Raw genomic sequence first — 10,020 nt, forward strand, 5'->3', positions numbered from 1 at the left:
TGTGTTTATTGCACACCTCCTGTCAGTCTGTGTTCAGATGAGGAATAAAGATGTTAGAAAAATATGTGAGAATCAGTAAGACGTCATGAGGATCAGCTGGATTTAAAGCATGATCATCAGAGCGTTCATTGATTAGCTGAATGATTAGCTTTTTCTGGTGAGTACAGACGTGTTTCTATTAATGAAGAGTTTTTAGTGGCGCTTGTAATGCAAAGTAGTATTATTATAATTTTGGCATTATTATTTAAGTTCATTTAAGTTAAGTTCAATTAGGTTTAATAAAGTTCTAAATGTTTGTTATTTATTGACTTTTACCTTAAATTCTTATTTTGTGTGCATTAAGTCTTTCGGTGAAATTTATATTAACTTGTGATTTTTGCTTGCCGTGCGATTCGTTGAAAAAAATCAGCACAATTACACATAAAAATTCCGTTATTTAGGATTTTTAGTTAAAATTCTGGATTTGCTTCAGAACAGATCAGGTGTTAGCTACAGCATATGCTAGCTAGCTTACGAGTTATAGCCCCCTTGTAAATTAAAATTATCTTTATTTTGTGGTAAAATGCATTCAAATAACCTATTAAAATTATTCCTCATGCAAATATTTGTTAGTTTTTGTGGTAAGCGGTTTCGAGAAAAAAAAAGGGTTTATTTATTTCCCCGTGTGTAAAAGCGCGCGTGCACCGAATAATTTTTTTTTTAAAAACAAAAACAATTGTCAAAACAATGTCTGGAAGGTTTGGAGGTCAAAGTGTGCTCGTGCCGTTTTGTGCTGTGACTGATTTAGAATGTGCAGATGTGTATAGTTTTACACCTCTAATATCCTTTTCTTCAAAATTAAATATAGGGTATATCAAGATTGCACAAAAATGTCCGCGCTCTGCTCCATTTATGAATGAATAAATGTGGAGTGCGCGCACGTAAACACACACACACACACACACACGCAAATACACAAACAGAAACACCATTCGACGATTGTCAAATATTAAACGTAATTGAATTTTTTTTCTTTATTTTTCTGCCTTTTTCAGATCACTGATACTTGCGACTGAGACATTTGAGGTAATTTTAAAATTTGAATGTTCTCAAGGCTCAAATGTCAGTGCTTAAGTTTTGGTCAATTAGTAAAAACTGATCACCTTTTAAGTATCCTGTGTTAATTAAAAGAAATTAGATCAAGTTTATTTTATCTGATGTTCAGTATCTTTGATTCTGTTTTTAATTGCAGCTCCTTGGTGATTTCAGCAGACCTCTTCAGGTATATGATTTTTTTCTTCATTTTTGTGTCACTGGTATAAAACCTTTACCTATGTTTGTCTTATCTATGTTTGTCATATCTTTAAAAAATAAATATTACATGGGAATTTTAAATGTTTCAATCAGAGTGTTACGTGTCTGCTGTTTTTTTTTTTTTTTTTTCCTACTGCTCTCCCCCTCCCCCCCTGTGTGGGCTCTGTCTTCAGCTCTTTACTGTCTATAGGTGGAGCCACCTGGAAATTGAAATGGAGGCCTGGAAAAAAAGGACCAATGATGAGCAAGAGCCCGACCAGAGGAGGCGGAGCCTTCCATTTAAAAGCAGCTCCTGAAGTCCCCAGTGAGGGAGAATGAAAGAAGAATTGAGAGCTCGTTGCTAGCTGGTTAAAGAACAGGTAAGTATGCGTGCGCACCTACATTCCACCACGTAAATTTTGCCACTGTTTAGACACTCTAGGTAGAGGGCAGGTGCCACCCACTTTTCTGGTAGCATAGTCTAGAGTAGTCAGCTAGTCTGTTGCTGTTTGTTAGTTAGATTTAGCTTCCAAAATACAGCCTAGAGTAGACCTTTTTCCTATGTTAATTTCTTTGGCACTGCCCATGTTCTTTTGCCAGTGTGAGTCTAGTCATCTTGACTTGTGAAACACTCTTTGAAATTGTTTGTTACCTTACTGCACTTGACCATTAAAACAATAACTACTCTAAACTTTTGTCCAAACAACCGGTAACATCTAAATAGTTATTGTTCCCACACTCCCCTAGGCCTAGCCAAGGTGGGAACGTAACACAGAAAAAGCAATAGTTAGTAAAAGTCTGCCAATCTTTTTACTTATCGGTAAGACTTTTTATCCAACTGGTACATTTTAAAATGTTAGAAGGACAAATGGTTACTGAATCAATATTTTCTATTTTGTGCAAATTCTCCTGATTTGTATTATTGCAAAATGTATCTGTTGAATAAAATGTGTTGCCATGTATTTCTAAAAATAGTCATAAAAATATGTGGGTAGCAGATCAATCAAGCGACTGTTGTCATAACTGTGTGCTGCGGACTGATTCCAAAAGTGTGTGTAGGAAATTCAAAGATCTGGAGCGAAGCAGCACGGACATGCGCAACTCTCCCGGTGTGTGCCCCCCCCCCCCCCCCCTGCCTGAAATCTGCCATCGTGTTGTTAACAGGTAAGAGTTCACCTTTATTCTGTTCATTTGACTAAAAATCTGCAAACTCGACTCTCAAATTACACATGAGAATACAGTCATGTCACAAATTGTGCATTCTGTTGCTGCATATGTAACTGTAATCGAACGTTTCAAAAACACGCGGGCTTGAAATCTTACGTGTACAGGCACCATTAAAAAGGTATAAGTCAGAAACCACAATGTGCACAACAAATTCATTAGAATGTCATGTTGATTTGTGTGGTGCCAAAAGTACTAGTTTACCAAAAAACACAAAGAGGGTCGAAGGGTCACACGTCCTTTTATGCAGTGTGGTAAAACATTTGCTGTTAACATTTACCTCTTATTTGTCCAGAAAACATAAAGATACAAGACAATCACGACACCTGAAGCCAGCTGCTCGCAGATTCAGGAGGCTAGTTTTTAGTCTGATACACAGACTGATGAAGGTGAGAACTGTAAGGAACCAGTTGTAAGTCCTGAAAATGTTGACGAGACACTGTTTATAAGTAATCTTGCTCTGTTCTATTCGAATCTGCAAGCAAAACTATTGCTTCCAGCCTCAGTAATTCAGACAATCATTGAAGATATTTAGTCAATCCATGAAATCAACCTGTCTCATATGCTTTTCAAACTTCAGGAAAAGTTAATTTCCCTTTCAGAGGCAATGATGATAATGGTTCTTGATGATCTTAAAGCTGAAGATCTTTTTATGTCGTGTAACAGTCGTACCCTAAGATCAGATCAGCGAAGGAAATCATTTTTCAAGAACGGGTTCCATTATGTTGAGCCGGTTTAGGGTCTGGCAAGAAAAAACATAACATACTTGCTATGTACCTTACATTAGCAGATCTTTGTCCTTATAACAGATCAAGCACTGATCAAATGCTGTTGGCGTTTCTCTGTGGGGAACAAGACTTTAAGTAGTTTGGTGAAAAAGTGGTCATGAGATGTTTAGTTGACGACCTTAAAGAGCTTTAGACTACAGGTGTATGTTTTCCTGATGGACAAAACGTCAAAGCAATTTTGCGGGCGCTAGCCGGTGACAATTTAGGCTCGCATAGCATTGGTGGGTTTGTGGAAAATTTCAGTGGAAGCACATACTTCTGCCGATACTTTTTTTTTTTAGCAAGATCCACTTTTCAGGGCCACCTTTCGTACAGTGCAATCATACAAAGATTATGTTCAAAACTGTGCTGAGGGTTTGCCTCATAGTGGAGGCATCAAGTTTGACTCATCATTTAATGAGCTCTTTCTATCATGTTTGTCAGCCAGGGTTGCCCCCATGTCTTGGACATGATTTGTTTGAAGGTATTGTCATATGATATGCCTTTATGTATACAACATCTTGTAAAAGTTGAGACAATTTACCTGGAATTGAATCGCAGGATCAGTTCGTTTGTTTCTGGCAAACGAAAACAGCGACACTGTGTGAAAGTAACCCGGGAAGTGAGAAGCTTGGTGCCCACATTGTACAAAACTGGTGTTTTTTGAGGCTGCTGCCATTATTGATTGACAAAATTGAATCCCCTGGTACAAATGGAGTTTGGCAACTAATTTTAATGTTAAGGGAAATCGTAGCACTTTTTTTAATTATTTATTTTTATTGTCTATGTAATTATCATAACATTTAAAAAAAAAAGTTAAATAGAAAATGGATTTGGTGAAGATTAATATATTTTGGGCATAAACATGTGCTTCACATTTTAAAATATCTGCAATATAGTAGAGCTCACTATTATTTACTGTTGTATGTCCACAGATGAGGAGCACACATGGACTAGGACCAGCCCTGGATGAGGACTACCCTGGAGGACTAGCGTGAATGATGTCTAAAGAACCTTATGGAAAAGAAGGCACATAAAAAAAAAGGTAATTTGTGAATTAAACCAGTTATTTTCTCTAATTATATTTGGCAACATGAAAATATGCTTCATTAAATATGCTACATATGTAGTCATTTATTAAAGGCTATATAGTGCATGTTACCAGAGTAAAAAATATAAATTAAAGTATGTTTTGCATTATAGTAGAAACTGTAGAAGATATATCATTCAAGAAATGATTGTACATTTAGCTTTTTGCAAATGTCTTATTTACCTGTATGACCACTTTATTTCAATCAGTTTTTTACTGTTCATATTTGGGTTTTTTTCAGTGCCACCCAGATGAGGATGGGTTCCCTTTTGAGTCTGGTTCCTCTCAAGGTTTCTTCCTCACGCTATCAGAGGGAGTTTTTCCTTGCCACAGTTGCCACCGGCTTGCTTATTGGGGACAAATTAACAATTTTTAGCAAAGTACAGTGGAACCTCAGGTTATGAATTTAATTCGTTCCGGAACTTTACTCGTAACCTGAAAAGTTCGTATCCCGATAGGAATTTCCTCATAAGAATTAACAGAAACTTCGGTAATTCGTTCTGGACAACCAAAAATATTACTATAAAAATAAAGCAATATTCACAAATTATTAACTTTTAACATGTTATATTGAAATCATACCATATAAAAACATATGAGGAAAACTTTATCTTTACTGGGTACTTTTTTACTTTTTTAGAGAAGACTAGCTGCTGGCATGATAGAGACAATGTTCATAGAAGGGGGAGGAAGGAGAGTTATTGTTTGGAAGGAGAATCTCCTTCCATCCAGACTGTCACCTGAATCATTGTCATCACTGCGTTTTTTTTTTAGATTCACTTTGCTGGGTGGCGATACGAAAAGAACCAACTTGCCTGCCTTTTTTTTATTTTTTTTATTTATTTTTTTTTGCGCGCGATGTTCGTATCCCGAAATTGTTTGTAACCGGGGCAAAAATTTGACTGATTCGTAACCTGAATTATACGTATGCCGGGGTTCCACTGTATACACAAAGTATTTAGGTTTTTAAACTTTTTTTTTTTAAATATACTTTGTATGACACCGGTCAACCATCTCACTACACTGTGTTTGGTTCAGTATGTGAGAAATAAACCTTAAACTTGAGTTTTAATTGTAAATGTAATTCATTGACATTGATAGTAGTGACATATTATTTGAGTTTTATTTTTACTTGATATTAACTAATGAAGAAATGACCACTGTTTATCTGTGTGACAGTAGCCAGAGTTTATTTACACCTTTAACATACTTCAGGTTCAGCTTTGTGACAGCACGTGGAGAGAACATCATTATGAAGACGCTGAAGGTAAGACTGATGAGAATTCAATTAATTGTTTTAGCCAAGTTTCATTTTATCACATTAGTAATAAAAGTAGGCTAGCTTTGGTCACATGTTAGCTTTTAGCTGGAGTTTCTGCACAAATCATAAGGATTGAAAAATTTATAATTGAATATAAATTGCTGAACAGTTCTTTGTGAAGGTCATTCCAGCATAATGGTACCACTATCAGTATGACCTGTTAATTAGTAGTATTGCTGTAGGTGTCTGTAGAGGTTTCACCTACAGTATATAAAAGTCTATCAAAATATTTCTCTTTGGTGACAGAAACGATGGAGAACAGCAGCCTGTTTCAGATTGATTGTTAAAAATACTAAACAAAACAAAAAAATAAAATTATCCAAGATGTTTTCCTGTTTCACTTGTACTATTTACTGACAAACAGTATAGAATAATCCCTATTCATATTTAAGGCTAATACAACAAAAAAGTATATAAAAACTGATACTATATTAGATAAGTGGCGATCATATAATAATGATAAAAATAAATCTGTTAAAGTAAAAAGACATCTCGGTGTCTTGCAGATAATTGCAGCAACAAGGTCCCGGAGGGCTAAACTAAGTCTGAAAGATGAAGCTGCATATTTTTCATCCATGTTTAAAGATAAAGATGGATTTGAAATTAAATACATAAATTCATTTAAAGGTGAGTAACAAGCTCAATGTTTAAGTATTGTTTTAGCTTTACATTTTTCCTAAATAATTTGCTCTTTGGTAGGTTGAGGAGTATTCAGCTGTCGCCACTTTCAAAAGGAGATTTTCTTGTTGAATATCGAGGTGATGTCATTACTAAACAAGAATATGAAAGAAGGCACAGACTCTATTACTCTGCAGTTGAAGAGTTTTTCTTTGAATTTAATTTTAATGGATAAAGGATGTAGTATGTATATTGTTGTAAATAATGTCTTTCAAATGTACAGTTGTAGGTCACTTAGAGATACAAACTTTGTTATTTTTATGGAGTAGTGGTAAAGTTTAAGTTTTTTAATTATTCAGTGAAACTTTCCTCTTGTGTGTTGGTCAATGTTATGCCTTAGAGTTAGCATTGTTGCTGTTTCAGGGTTGATGCTGCCAGAGAACATGGCTCTTTAGGGAGACTTGTCGATGATGTGAACCCCAACAACAAAATGAAAACCGAGTGGATGGAAAGCCCCATTTCTGCTTATTTGCACTAAAGGATACAAGTCCTGGGGGAGGGAATACTGATAACTACGGAGATTCTGACTGGCCATGAAGAAGCAAGGTATTTAAAGATGGAACTCAATTTTCAAATGTTATTTGACTTCAAATCCTTTCGAAGCAATATTAAGCATGTTGTACCCCAAAATGTGTAACATTTGTTAAACTCATATGAATGGGCAGTTTATTGTTTAAAAGGTTTTTTATTTGTGAGGAAGTGTTACCACTTTATTTTGAATCTGCACAGGTAACTGCTGAGCTGGACCAACCATCAAAAGCTGTAGCCAGCTGTGGAGCAGGAGATGAAACCGAGAGGGTAAGTGTGTGAACTTTGTGTTTGTAATACTCAAGGGGATGTTTAATTTCTATTAACTTTTTAAACATAAAACAGCGCCCACATCTCCCTCAGGTTGTTCTAAACGGGTGTGCCAGTGAGCAGGAGGCGGTGCCGTGCTGGAACTCATCTGTTCGTGTGTAAAATACTGACTTCGCCCTCACACTGTCGACGTTACTCTTGAACTGCTTCCTAGTGTCATCCATCTGCAGTTTGAAGTCTTCGACCTTCTATACTTAACTCCTTCCTTTTCCCTAGGAAATATTCTGCAATCTTTTAAGTCAGACTCCACCCCAACGATAGATTTAATTAAATCTAGCTCTGCTCCTGGAGCTGTAGATGACTCTATCCCTACCTTAAACAATCCTGCTCACCGTTTAAGTTTTGTTTAACAAATCCCCTGCATCCCTTTACCCATCTTATCCAAACCTAATTGTGTAAAATCCACCACAGCAGGTGAGCTTAGATTAGGGCACGGGGGTGTGGTTTCGCTGTCTCCCCTTCCCATGTGTTGGTCTGGGCATTGGTGTTGTGACAGTTGGAGCCAGGTGGGTTCTGTGTTCTGATGGACGTTGTCCATCATGAGGCTATGCAGTTGTGACTCGGCCTGGATTACAGAAATCACACAAATATCACAGTAGACACACGCATCACAATACACACACGGTAAATACATCATAGTAGACACACACACACACACACACACACACAAATATCACCGTAGACACACACAGCATACATGCATCACAATACACCCACACATGCACACGGTAAATACATTACAGTAGACACACACACAAATATCATACATACATACATAACACACATCACAATACACACTGTCCTCACACTGTCGACGTTACTCTTGAACTGCTTCCTAGAGTCATCCATCTGCAGTTTGAAGTCTTCGACCTTCTTTACTTAACTCCTTCCTTTTCCCTAGGAAATATTCTGCAATCTTTTAAGTCAGACTCCACTCCAACGATAGATTTAATTAAATCTAGCTCTGCTCCTGGAGCTGTAGATGACTCTATCCCACCTTAAACAATCCTGCTCGCCGTTTATAAGTTTTGTTTAACAAATCACCTGCATCCCTCCATCCATCTTATCCAAACCTGATTGTGTAAAATCCACCACAGCAGGTGAGCTGAGATTAGGGCACGGGGGTGTGGTTTCGCTGTCTCCCCCCCCCCCCATGTGTTGGTCTGGGCATCGGTGTCGTGACAGTCTGAGCCAGGTGGGTTCTGTGTTCTGATGGACGTTGTCCATCATGAGGCTATGCAGTTCTGACTCGGCCTGGACTACATAAATAACACAAATCACATACACACAATAAATATATCATAGTAGACACACACACACACACTGAATATATCACGGTGTGTCGGGCGTGCAAAAGGTCAGGCTTATGACCAGAAGATGACCATCCCCACGGTCAAGCACGGAGGTGGGTCAATAATGATGTGGGGCTGTTTTTCTGCGGCAGGACCTGGCAATCTTGATTGTGTACCTGGCATCATGGATTCCCAGAAATACCAGGTCATTTTGAAGAAGAACGTGATGCCTTCTGTTGACAAATTAAACCTTGGTGATCATTGGATCTTCCAGCAATACAATGATTCCAAGCACATCTCCAAATCAACCAAAGCTTGGTTGGGGAAAAGATGAAGGTGGGGATTGAAGAAGGCAGTTGCAGCACGGAAGCCGTCAAACATCACTGAGTTAGAGGCTTTTGCACATGAAGAATGAGCAAAGATTCCAATCAAAAGGTGTAAGAAGCTTGTCAGCACTTATCGAAAACGCTTGTTAGAAGTTCTAAAAACTAAAGGGTGCTCCACAAAGTACTGAAGCTGGGGGTTGAATAATACTGCACATGATCATGTGTTACAAGACTTACAATTTTCATTTGGACTTTAAAGTTAAGGCAACTTATGTTGTCAAAATAACTTACACACACACACAGTGATATATTTAGTGGCAGCTCAGTGGGTTAAGGTTATGGTTTACCGATTAGCAGGCTCTCACAAGGTTGTGTGTTCAAGCCACGGTATCGCCAAGATAAAATTTTTCTCTTTTGAAATCTAATAGTTTGTCTACTTTGTTACATTAAACTGTGAAACCATTTGTTAATTAAAGAGACCTGTTCAAAAGATTACTTTTGATGATTGCGTTTGATGCTTTTGAGGATTTGATGAAAAGATTGCTTTTGAGTACGGCAAAGAAGCCATGTTGGTTCATTAGGCTTATTGACTGCTTGCACAAGACACAAGTAGTAGCTCAGTGGGTAAGGTGTTGGTTTACCGATTAGCAGGTCCTCACAAGGTTGTTTTTTTAAGCCCTGGCATCACCAAGGTCAACTTTTTCTTTCTCTTTTGAAATGTAATAGTTTGTCTACTTTGTGACATTAAACTAAATCTGTGTTAATTAAAGAGACCTGTTTAAAAGATTTTTTTTTTGTTTTGTTTTTTTCTTTGTCTTTTGTGAAAGACTTGTTTGGCCTACTTTTAATGGGTTACGGTGTTTGGTAAGTGATCAGAAGGTCGTTGGTTCAAACCCCAATGTTGACATATACTCAACATTTTTATTCAAGGCATACTGGACTTGGTGACTCTTAACTTGGAATGGAATAGGATTTGCAGAAAAGTATCAATACTTTTCATACAAGTAGGATTATCAGGAAGTCTTTACACCACAGGTTGTGGTGAAGTTGGTTCCAATTAGCTGCAGTCCAGACAGAATTACACTGTGTTGAAGTATGGAAAGGAACCCATGTAGGTTCATTAGGTACAATGACTGCTTGCTCAGGGATAGAGAGGTAGCTCAGTGGTTAAAGTGTTGGTTTACTGATCAGA

The 10,020-nt window shown here is 37.4% G+C and overlaps 1 long non-coding RNA gene across 2 annotated transcripts; it reads left to right on the forward strand.

Moving 5' to 3' along the window:
- Positions 1-2,796: 2,796 nt before the first annotated feature.
- Positions 2,797-7,799, forward strand: LOC310735270. Of its 2 annotated transcripts, XR_014536254.1 has the most exons (7): positions 2,797-2,885; positions 4,199-4,308; positions 5,569-5,620; positions 6,260-6,301; positions 6,716-6,898; positions 7,082-7,150; positions 7,244-7,799. It is a non-coding gene; the product is annotated as an uncharacterized lncRNA (long non-coding RNA). The 2 variants fall into 2 exon arrangements; XR_014536255.1 differs by lacking the exons at positions 2,797-2,885; positions 6,260-6,301 and having other exon boundaries at positions 4,108-4,308.
- The last annotated feature ends 2,221 nt before the right edge of the window (positions 7,800-10,020 follow it).

Source organism: Silurus aristotelis (genome assembly GCF_946808225.1).
Source record: "Silurus aristotelis genome assembly, chromosome: 1".
Lineage (NCBI taxonomy): Eukaryota > Metazoa > Chordata > Actinopteri > Siluriformes > Siluridae > Silurus > Silurus aristotelis.